At 38.6% G+C, this 11919-nt stretch overlaps 1 non-coding gene across 1 annotated transcript; it reads right to left on the bottom strand.

The window, feature by feature from the left end:
• Positions 1–555: 555 nt before the first annotated feature.
• Positions 556–662, bottom strand: LOC141681545 (small nucleolar RNA R71). The gene has a single exon (XR_012558974.1). It is a non-coding gene; the product is annotated as a small nucleolar RNA R71 (small nucleolar RNA).
• Between the last annotated feature and the right edge of the window lie 11257 nt (positions 663–11919).

The raw sequence follows: 11919 nt of genomic DNA, 5'->3' as shown, positions 1-11919 counted from the left end.
GTTGTGTTTCAGGTACTTTAGCAAGCGTTTTTGCAAACTCGTTCTCGTGCTCGCAAGAGGACTTTAGATACAACTGAGGAGACAGACGAAGTTCTTGATATTCCGGAGAAGTTAGATTTTGAGGATTCGGATTCAGGAACTGAGCAGAAAGAACCAGTAAACATGGGAGATCGTATTGTTCAAGCTGATCCAGCTCTGATGGATTTTTCTCGGCCTAAAATTGATGACATTCAGTCAAGCATCCTTCATCCGGCTATTCAAGCTAACACCTTTGAAATCAAGCCGGGCACTATTCAGATGGTGCAGAATTCTGTTTCTTTTGGAGGAGCGGCAACTGAAGACCCCAACATGCACATAAGGAATTTTGTCGAGATCTGCAGCACTTTTAAGTATAATGGCGTGACTGATGAGGCTATCAAGTTGAGGCTTTTCCCATTCTCACTGAGGGATAAGGCTAAAGACTGGTTACATTCTGAACCAGCTGGGTCCATCACTACGTGGCAAGATCTTACGCAAAAGTTTCTGGTGAAGTTTTATCCAATGGCAAAGACTGCTGCTATGAGGAGTGCTCTTACTCAGTTTGCGCAGCAACCTACAGAATCTATGTGCGAGGCTTGGGAACGCTACAAGGAAATGTTGAGAAAATGTCCACATCATGGAATGCCGGATTGGATGGTGATCACTGGTTTTTATAATGGTTTGGGGGCCCAATCTCGGCCCATGCTCGATGCAGCAGCTGGAGGCGCCTTATGGGCTAAAAGCTATACTGAGGCGTATAATCTTATAGAGACGATGGCTGCAAATGAGCATCAAAACCCAACTCAGAGGATGACGTCAGGCAAGGTAGCAGGTATTCTGGAAGTTGATGCAGCCACCGCTATTGCAGCCCAGCTCCAAGCGCTATCAATGAAGGTTGATTCTCTGGCTATGTATGGAGTTAATCAAATAGCTATGGTTTGTGAGCTTTGTGCAGGTTCTCATGCTACGGATCAGTGTTCTCTTGTCAACGAATCTGTTCAGTATGTGAATAATTATCAGCGACAACAGCAGCCTGTGCCAGCGACCTATCATCCTAATAACAGAAATCATCCAAATTTCAGCTGGGGGAATAATCAGAATGCTATTCAGCCACCATATCAGCAAGGAGTGAGTAAACAGTTTAACCCACCTGGATTCCAGCAACCACAACAGTTTGCTACAAGGCAATCATATCCTCAACAGGGAAGTGTAGCTGCACCTACTAGTGCTGATTTTGAGAAACTTAAGCCGTTGTGCAAGAGTCAGGCGGTTTCTATCAAGACCTTGGAAAATCAAATCGGTCAATTAGCCAATGTAGTGCTCAATCGTCAACCTGGCACTCTTCCCAGTGACACGGAAGTACCAGGCAGGAAGGAAGCTAAAGAGCAAGTCAAGGCTATTACCTTAAGGTCTGGAAAAGTAGCTGATGCTGAAAAGGCAAAAGAAGTCGAAGCTGAAGTTAGATATGAAGAATCTAAGCAAAAGGAGAAAGCGGCGGAACCAAGGAAGACTACTGTTGAACACACTCTGCCTGAGGCTAATACAGGGGAGAAACAGCTCTATCCTCCACCACCTTTTCCTAAGAGATTGCAGCAACAAAAGCTGGATAGACAGTTTGGGAAGTTTCTGGAGGTGTTCAAGAAACTTCACATCAATATACCTTTCGCTGAGGCTCTGGAACAAATGCCTAGTTATGCGAAGTTTATGAAGACTATTCTTTCAAGGAAGGTGAAACTGGATGACCTTGAAACCGTTGCTCTCACGGAAGAATGCAGCGCTGTTCTGCAACAAAAGTTACCGCCAAAACTGAAAGATCCAGGAAGCTTCACCATTCCTTGCACCATTGGCAATCTAACTTTTGACAAGTGCCTTTGTGATTTGGGAGCAAGCATTAATCTGATGCCCTTGTCAATCTTTAAAAATCTGGATCTGCCTGATCCAAAACCCACATACATGTCGCTACAATTGGCGGACCGTTCCATTACTTACCCAAGGGGCATAGTTGAGGATGTGCTCGTCAAGGTGGATAAGCTCTTCTTTCCAGCAGATTTTGTTATTCTGGATTTTGAGGAAGATAAGAAGTGTAAGAACCCTGATTTTTGTAATATTTTAAAACTTCTGTGAATAGTAACTTGAGCTAATTAATTAATACGTATGGGGATCATCATAAAATGAATAGTGAAATTTTGAGAATCCGTGATCATATTCTTGTTTATCGAGGAAAATAAGTGAATGTAAAAGCCGACGAAATTCGAAGATTCACAATTATACTACGTGTTTTCGTATCCGTAAAGAATGGCGTAGAACCGGGAATACTACGTGAAATAAATAATATATCAAGGTGTTTCTATGATCAAGAGAAGGAATTGAATTGGTTATAGGATTATAAGCAATAAAAGAAATCTCTACGAAACAAGTCGTTATACGTGGAAACTATCGGAATGGAACGACGATTGCGTTTCCGATAAAAAAACGAATGAGAAATTAAATCCCATGCAAGTTGGCCATGCATAACCAAGTCCTAACTAGTAGTTAGGAGTGTAACTAGATGATTAGAAGCTAACTAGAATAGTTAGTGGAATAGTGTTGAATAGTGATGGGAGACAAACAAGTACACAAGCCATACTTCTCCCTTTTCTCACTTCACCACACAATCAAACCAACCCATACCTTTGCCAAATTATTGTCAAATCTGCTGCATACATCCCATATATTCATTATACACTCCCACACTTTAGCCATAAAAGAAAACAACCCCTTTTCCCTCACTTAAAGCTCTCCCATTTTTCTTTCCAGCAGTTCGGATTTTCTGAGCAAGGGAGAAAGAAAAATTCATAACTCAAAATATACTCATTCAAATATTATGAAATTTTTACCATAGCTTCTCTATATCATGGGTAAGCTTCGTAACAAATTTCAGCCTCAAATTAATTTATTTCAATTTTATAAAAATATTTGAATGAGGTGCAGAAAGGTTACTCCGAAATTTTAACTTGTTTCTTGGTTTTGTTTCTTAAGGATCTAGCCCTTCTAAGTGTTTTCTAAGAAAACCAAGCCTCAATCATCCTAGAACTAACCTTCCTAGTGTCCAAGAAGGTATAACTTTCAACCCTTTAAGGATTTATGGTTGGATTTAAGAGTTATGTTTGTTGTAGTGTTAAGATCCAAAGGATTGTGTTTGTTTGAGTTTGTATTGATTATGTTCTTGCTAAAGGCTTGAGATGTTGAGTTGTAATCCATGTATGTGGTACTAGATAGAGCATATAAGGTTCATGTGGGTGGATCTTGAGAAGTACTTGTGTTTATGATGGTTATAGGTAGTGATTGTGTTAAGATCAAGTAGTAGAAATTGAGTTTGGGCATTCTTGCACTTGATCTGTTTTCTGCAGGATATTCGGCCATGAAAATGGTTAAAATTTGAAAACCACTGGCCATGAATAGATAGATATTGTTTTTCAGTTTCTATACATGTGTAGATCATCATGAGGAGATTTACGGTTTAGGAGTTATGGTCGTTTTAGTGTAAAACATTTCTGCGATTAGCCAACTGCACTTAAGTCCACTTGCATGGTGATTTTGAAGGACTTAAAATAATTCTGAGATTCTGGAAAACTTATAAAAAATGGATATGACAGTAGAGAAGACTGTACAAAAAGAATTTTGAGAAAATATTAATTTTTCGATTTTATAAAAATGTTTTGGTAAAGTGAGCGCAAGCGAGAAACGCATAAAAACCTAGTTTTGACGCGTGTTTTCTCACGTTCGAGCTTAAAACTCGAAATGGACTTTCTAAAGCGAACGATCGATTTCAAAACTCGACCATGTTATAAAGTGAGAATATAATTGTTGAGAATGTGACGATCGAAGATTCATTATACTTGAGTAGTTGCGAAAGTTGCTTAATAAAAGCGAGACATTAATCGCGTACTAACTTAGACCGTTGGTTCTTGTTTATAGATCGCCAACCAAACACCAGAGACCATACCACTTCGATTACTCGAGGCAAGTTTTTGAAACCCTATCTCATACTATCCATGCTATATATATACTGTTGTGATATTGATGCCATGATTTACATTTCAAATATATATGCTTGTCTATGATATCAATGCATAAGAATTATGCGATTGTTACGAAAACAAATTTCGTTTTACACGAGTATGAGAAATTGAAATTTATTTCAAATATAATATATGATAATGGGAGTTGGAGATATTTTAATAGCGATTTAATTCCGGAGAGAGACGGACGCGAAAGATTTCTATTTCCATAAATAAAGTACCTTTCGCGTAATATAGATATCAAGCGAACGATTGAGATTTTGACTTAAACTTCGAGAAATATTGGTTTATTCATTTAAGGGACACCCTTACTTGATGGATTATTTTATAAAGCGATACTTAAGGGATTATTAAATATCCAGAAATTATTTAAAAATATACTGAATAGTTTATAAATCATTTCACGTTATTTAATAAAGACTTAACTATTCAAAGAGCAATTATAGGATACCAAACCCTGTTTTGATTATTTGATTAAGGTGTCTCCATTCGTTGGACCTCATTCAGAAATATTTTGTATTTAAGGTTTATTAATTCATTGAACCTTAATTAGAAATACTTTGTACTTAAGATTTTATCAATTCATTGAACCATATTCAGAGATATTTTATATAGAAGGTTTTTATCAATTCATTGAACCTTATACAGAGATGTTTTATTTATAAGATTTTATCAATTCATTGAATCCCTCTTAAATTATTATAAGACCTTAGATATTTAATATCTTCGGACTTCTAAAAACTTATTTAAAAATAGACATAGTTCCCAAAGGTACTTTCTAAATTATTCAAAAATCTTGAAAGAGATTAATCATTTGAAACGTATAAAAACCTTAGGGAACTTAGTCTAGAAGCATAAGAGTTTTGCTTCCTCGTTCAATAAAGAACAAGTGAGTAATATATGTGTCACCCTACTACAAATAGGGATTTGAAAATGATTTTAAATTCAAAACTCCGACAACTCCCAAAGATCAATTGAGTTAAAAGTGATGAATAAATCATCTTATTTAGAGGTCAACTTTTAACGACCTATTTCTTCGAAAAAGGATTTTGAGCAAAAGATATAATTGTTTTGGGACTGGAATGTGGCATGCCCGGCACGGAGTGGTATCGGGCAGTGACCAAGCGCGGAGTGGCGCATTATGCAAGCGTGGAGTGGTGCATTGTACGGTTATATGGTCTATGTGACCATTGACTTTCGGACTTGCACGACAATGGGAAACCACCGTGTAGTGTCTTGATGAGCCCAAAGGCGGCTAGGTTTGTATTCCTTCTACTAGTAGAGAAAATTTCGTATTCGGCTGATCACCGATACGTGTTTTATTCCAGTATAGTCCCTTTCTTCCATTTTGGAAAAACTGTTGTGAAATATACAACAGAGAGCCGATAAGGCTGAGTTTTAAACAAGGATATTGATGAATATATATCAAATCCATTTGAGAAATCTGCCGATAAGGATGAGTTTAAATAAGGATGTTGATGATTATATATCAAATCCATTTGTGAAATCTGCCGATAAGGCTGAGTTTTAAATTGGGATGTTGACGAATATATATCACACCCATATGAGAATCTTGGTTCGAGTAACATCTTGAGATTTTGAAATAAAATGAGTACGAGTATAAAATGATTTTGAGAAAGAGATGAATACAAGTATTCATTGGATATACTATTGTAGTTGATTTTGAGAATATTATAAATTTGATAAGCATATAAACTTTTAGAACGCTTTGGAGATACAAAGTATAATTATTGGTTTTATTTATCCTTACATACTTAAATATGGGGATATATACCTTGCTGAGCTTTAATGCTCACCCTTGCTTTTATATATCATATCACAACAGACTACCAGTATGGATCAGACCAGGACTGCTGTCCTTAGGCGGGTAAGGAACGCTCGTGAGTTCCGTAGGCTTTTTGTGCGCCAGCCCCGTCAGGTAGATAAGTGGAAATGATTTATTTGATAATGTTTCCAAGCATATAACCTGTGTGTATGTGAGTTTGAATAAAAGGTCGAGTAATATTGTGAAAAGATTATTTAATTAATAAGTGATCGTAACGACCCGAATTCACGACCTTGGATTTGGGGGTGTTACAGAAATGGTATAAGAGCCAAAGGTTATAAGTCTTGGAAACAGTAAAAGTAAAATGAGTAGATTAAGGATCTAAAAGTTAACAAGAACTCTCATCGAGTTCATAGTCGGATTACTATGGAGTAGTCGCGACGGTAGTACCCAAGGGGACCTTAGCCTTAAGAGTTGAGGCATTGGTTGAGTTATTAACAGTCGATTGAAAAGCCAACATTAAGGGAAAAGAATGAGTTGTAGCACTCAGAGAAAAGATTTCTAAGAGTTATATGTGAAAGAGAGTCTATTGGTTAAGCCGATAGAGTTTGTTGATGGACTACCAGGAGTTATGTTGAAGTGTTTATGTGAAGTGTTATACGGAAATTGATGGAATCGTTTAAGATCGACAGAATGAGGAAAGGAGAAAATTGTACATGATTCTTTTATAATGTTGATATCGAAGTGGAGCTAAGTCTCCGGAGAAAGCGGGATGAAGACGATACCCCAATACCATGGGTTGATTGGAAAACCCGAGGCTTGCCACTCATAGCTCTTTATAGAGTGTCCTTGAGGAGACATATTAGGCAAGAATCAAGATGCTTAATTCTTTTACTATTAAGGTTATTACGTTACCTGAATTGGTTGAAAGTATTGTTCCGATAATAAGGGTTCAATACATGACAAACATCGATTCTACCAAGAAGGGTATTCGCTATACCATTGAGGAATCTACGTCCTATAAGGAAGATTTTAGCGTGTCCCAAGATGAGAATGCTATGCGATAATACGAAATCATTTCATCCGTTAAGCCATTATGGTTCGGCACAGAAAGCGAGAATCGACAGAATAATTTTTGAAAAGTTTCATGCTCCTGCAATCAACGCAGCAAGCTCCGAACTACTAGAGGAGAAGACCAATAAGTCTGGCGCAGAATTCCAAGAGTGGGATGTCACTAGGAGCTACGTGTATATTCTCGACAGGATGTCGTCTTTTGTTAACGCATCAAATCAGGTGCGTGGGCACAACGTTGCGAGTAACTAAAGAGGAATGAAGAATGTATTTGTGACAAAGCGAGTTATTAAGCGACTTTAACATAATGAGTAGAGACGTGAATAATGTTATATTGGTGATCTTTTATATTAGCATCAAGATGCCACCCCGACATATTTGGAAACTAGAGCAAACCCTGCTGAATTGGTAAACCAAAATAACCAAGAACACGAGGAAGTCGAATATAATGAATTCGGCTTAGAGTATTACAATGAAGAAGAAACTATGGATACTAACGAGGGGGAAGGCCAGAGAGGAAACCCCATGGACCAAATTATGAATCTTCTTCGAGAGAATTTAAATTGTCACCCTCAACCCAGGTGGATCATGTTCCAGTTACTAATGTCTTTAAGGCCTTTAAGTGGTTAAAACCCCCAGAAATTTCAAGGGACTGCTAACCTATTAAGGCCAGAGCTTGGATGAAAGAAATGGAAAAAAGCTTTGAGATAGTGCCCATAGAAGAGACGCAAAAGACTGTGTTCACCACTTATATGTTAAAAGGAGAAGCAAATTATTAGTGGAAACCTAAAGGAACCCTGGAGACTGATGTGATTATCACATGGGGAAAAGTATTTTCCAGGTTTATGGAGGCTCAGATGGAGTTGAAGTTTCTAGAGATTAAGTAAGATAAGATGTCAGTGGCTGTGTACAAAGCCAAATTTATTGAACTGTCGAGATTCGTGCCGGAGTTTGTGAACACGAAAGAGAAAAAGGCGAGGAGATTTCAGCAAGGGCTAAAACAATGGATTCAGGACCGAGTGTCATTACTTTAGATAACAGACTATATACAAAAAGGCCTCGATTGTAGAGGCAGAGAGTGAGCAAAGTCAAAAAGAGGAAGAGAGCAAGAAGAGGAGTTCGGAAGCCAAGGCGGCAGAGCGATAAACAGAAGTTTCCGATTAGGACTGAGAGGGGAGTGGTGTCCCAACCCGTAGTGGGTACCAGGTTCGCCACTACCGTAGCTGGCGGAAATAGCTTTAGCGAACCGGTAAGCAAGAGTATCGCCCAGGGAGGTGGTCAATATAAGACTACGTTTCATAACCAGTTTCGGTCACCCCTACAGGATCATAAGTCATGTGGGGAGAAACATCCCGGGGTATGTAATTGGGAAAAGAGCTACTGAGGTGCTTTAATTGCAACCAACTAGGACATTATTCTAGCAACTGCCCCAACCCAGCTAGGGCGTGATAGCAGGTAACCTTTTACTTAATTTGGTAACTGCAAATATTCTGTTTAATTCTGAAGCAACTAAGTATTTTATATCGCGAGATTTTTTGGCCAAGTTAAAACTTAATGTGATTCCAACGCGAGAATTATTGCGAATAAAAATAGTGAATCGAGAGGTTGTTCCAATTAATGAGATTCATCTAATCTGCAAGTGGGAACTAGGAGGGAAGGGCTTTAAGTTGGACTTAATTCCTTTCAGGCTGAGAGAATTTGGTGTGGTCTTAAAAATGGATTGGTTGTCGAGCAATGGTGCTCAGATTGATTATAAAGGAAAGAAAGTTAAAATCTGAATGCCTAACGGCAAGAAAATTGTGATTAAGGGTCAGCGTCAGACCCAGAAATTTTTTTAATATTGCTCAAGCAAAGCAATTATTAAGGAAAGATAGCAAAACATATTTAGCATACGTGGCGGGTACCAAGAGAGAAGCCCCGATGTACGTGACATACCAGTTGTTAACCAGTTTGAGGATGTGTTTTCCAAAGACCTTTCAGGATTATCACCTGACCGAGAGATAGAGTTCGCTATCGAATTAGCATCAGGAACGACATCAGTTTCAAAAAGCCCCATATAGGCTAGCCCCGGTTGAAATGAAAGAATTGACTTCACAGTTGCAAGAACTGTTGAATAAAGGAATGATGAGACCTAATGTGTCACCATGAGGCACACCAATGTTGTTTGTCAAAAATAAGGATGGTAGTATGCGATTGTGCACAGAGTATAGGGAACTGAATAAGCTGACTATTAAGAATAGATACCCTCTTTCTAGAATTGACGATTCGTTTGACCAACTTGAAGGAGTGGTACATTTTTTGAAAATCGATCTAAGAATGGGATATCACCAACTGAAGATTAAAACAGGGGACAAATACCGTATTTCGCACGAGGTATGGACATTATGAGTTCTTGGTGACGTCGTTCGGGCCAAAGAATGCCCCAGTAGCTTTCATGGACTTTGTGAATCGAGTGTTTAAAAAGTATTGGGACGTGTGCGTCATTATTTTTTATTAATAATATTTTAGTCTATTCTAAAACGGAAGAAGAACATGCGGAATATCTGAGGATAGTGGTAGAAGCATTTAGAAGAGAAAAGTTGTTTGCCAAATTCTCAAGGTGCGAATTCTGGCAAAATGAAGTTCAGATCTTAGGACAATTGATGAGCAGTGAAGGAGTGTTAGTTGACCCTACCAATGTTGAGGCAGTATTTCAATGAGAAAAAATAACCACACCTACGGAAGTAGGAACTTTTTGGGAATTAACTGGTTTTATGAGAGGTTCGTACAGGATTTCGTTAAGATATCAGGACCTTTGATTAGGCCTACTTGCAAAACGAAAAAGGTTGTGTGGAATGAAAAATGTGAGGAAAGTTTTCAGGAATTGAAAAGAAGTTTGGTAATATCCCTCGTGCTGGCATTGCCCGATGGAAAGGGTGATTTGTGATCTATAGTGATGCGTCACATAAAGGATTAGGATGCATGCTCATGCAGCATGGGAAAGTGGTTGTTTATGCCTCATGGCAGCTGAAGGAATATAAAGTAAGATACCCTACTCATGAATTAGAATTAGCAGCAATAGTTTTGCTTTGAAAAATTGGAGACAATATCCATACAGAGAAAATTGTGAGATCTACACGACCATAAGAGCCTTAAGTATATATTTACTCAGAAAGAACTCAACAGGAGACAGAGGAGATGGTTAGAGTTAATAAAAGACTATGTCGGTGAGATTTTATATCACCCAGGGAAGGCCAATGTGGTGGCCGATGCCCTTAGTAGTAAAGAGATACTCAAGATGTTGACAACGCCGGAGGAACTAGTGAGAGAACTCGAGGAGATGGAGATAGAGGTGAAGTCACTGGTAAAGGGACTGATGGACTAATTGAGATCAAATTAGAACTGGAATTGTTAGAAAAGATGGGACATTATCAGGAAGAGAAGATGAATGAAGAGTGAGAATCTTTGACTGAGAAGAAGTCAAATGTGAGAAAGATGAGAAGGGAATTATGAGGTATGCAAACCGGATTTGGATTCCGAATGTTCGAGAATTAAAAGATGAAATTTTACGCGAAGGACATAATTCTAGATATTCAATTCATCCTGGAGGTACCAAGATGTACCGAGATCCAAAGGAATATTATTGATGACCCAACATGAAAAGAGACGTGGCCAATTGGGTTAGTATGTGTTTGACCTGTTAAAGAGTGAAGGTGGAACATCAGCGACCGAGGGGACTCCTACAACCCTTAGGAATTCTGATGTGAAAGTGGGAACAAATAGCCATGGATTCTGTGGTAGGATTTCCCCGAGCTAAGGCTAACCGTGATGCAATATGAGTAATTATATATCGACTGACCAAGTCAGCATACTTTCTTCCAATCAAGAAAACCTACATGGTGGATAGATTAGTAGAGCTATACATCAAGGAAATTGTGATAAGACATGGAGTCTCTGTAGCTATCGTATCTGACAGAGATCCCCGATTCAACTCCAGATTTTTTTGAGGAGCTTTCAGGAATGCTTATGAACCAAACTGAATGTGAGTACTGCATACCATCCCCAAACCGATGGACAAAGTGAGTGAATCATTCAGACATTGGAGTACATGTTGAGAAATTTTGTAATTGATTTTTAAGGTTATTGAGATGAAAACCTATCTTTGATAGAGTTTGCCTACAATCATAGTTATCATGCGAGTATAGAAATGCCCCCACATGAGGCGCTGCATGGTCGGAGGTTCCATTCACCCTTGTACTGGGATGAAGTTGGTGAAAGAAAGTTACTAGGTCCCGACTTGGTGTAAAGAACGAGGGACATAGTTGAGTTGATCAGAGGATGACCGACAGCGTAAATATGCCGACTTAGCACGAAAAGACAGAGAGTATGAAGTGGGTGACCAGGTATTTTTGAAAGTGTCACCATGGGAAGGACTGATGAGATTTGCAAAGAAAGGGAAGTTGAGTTCCCGATATATGGGTCCTTTGAGATTTTGTGACAAATACAACCGTGGCATACGAATTGGCTTTACCTCCAAACCTTCAACAGGTTCATAGTGTTTTTCATGTGCCAATGTTGAGAAAGTATAATGCGGATACCAAGAATATAGTGAAACATGAGTTAGTACTAGATCTGTCCTACATTGAGCAACCAGTTGAAATCATTGGTTGAAAAGAGCAAGTACTCAGGGACAAGAGTGTCAAGCTATTCAGAGTCTTATTGAGACATCCCAAGGTCGAGGAGTCGACTTGGGAATTAGAGAGCCACCTGCGAGAAAGGTACCCCCATCTATTTGTGAGTTGATTCCGGGACGGAATCCCTTTAAGGGGGGAGACTGTAAGAACCCTGATTTTAGTAATATTTTAAAACTTCTGTGAATAGTAACTTGAGCTAATTAATTAATACGTATGGGGATCATCATAAAATGAATAGTGGAATTTTGAGAATCCGAGATCATATTCTTGTTTATCGAGGAAAATAAGTGAATGTAAAAGCCGACGAAAT

This window comes from Apium graveolens, chromosome 8 (assembly GCF_009905375.1).
Source record: "Apium graveolens cultivar Ventura chromosome 8, ASM990537v1, whole genome shotgun sequence".
Lineage (NCBI taxonomy): Eukaryota > Viridiplantae > Streptophyta > Magnoliopsida > Apiales > Apiaceae > Apium > Apium graveolens.
This window is presented reverse-complemented; position numbering and strand designations above follow the sequence as displayed.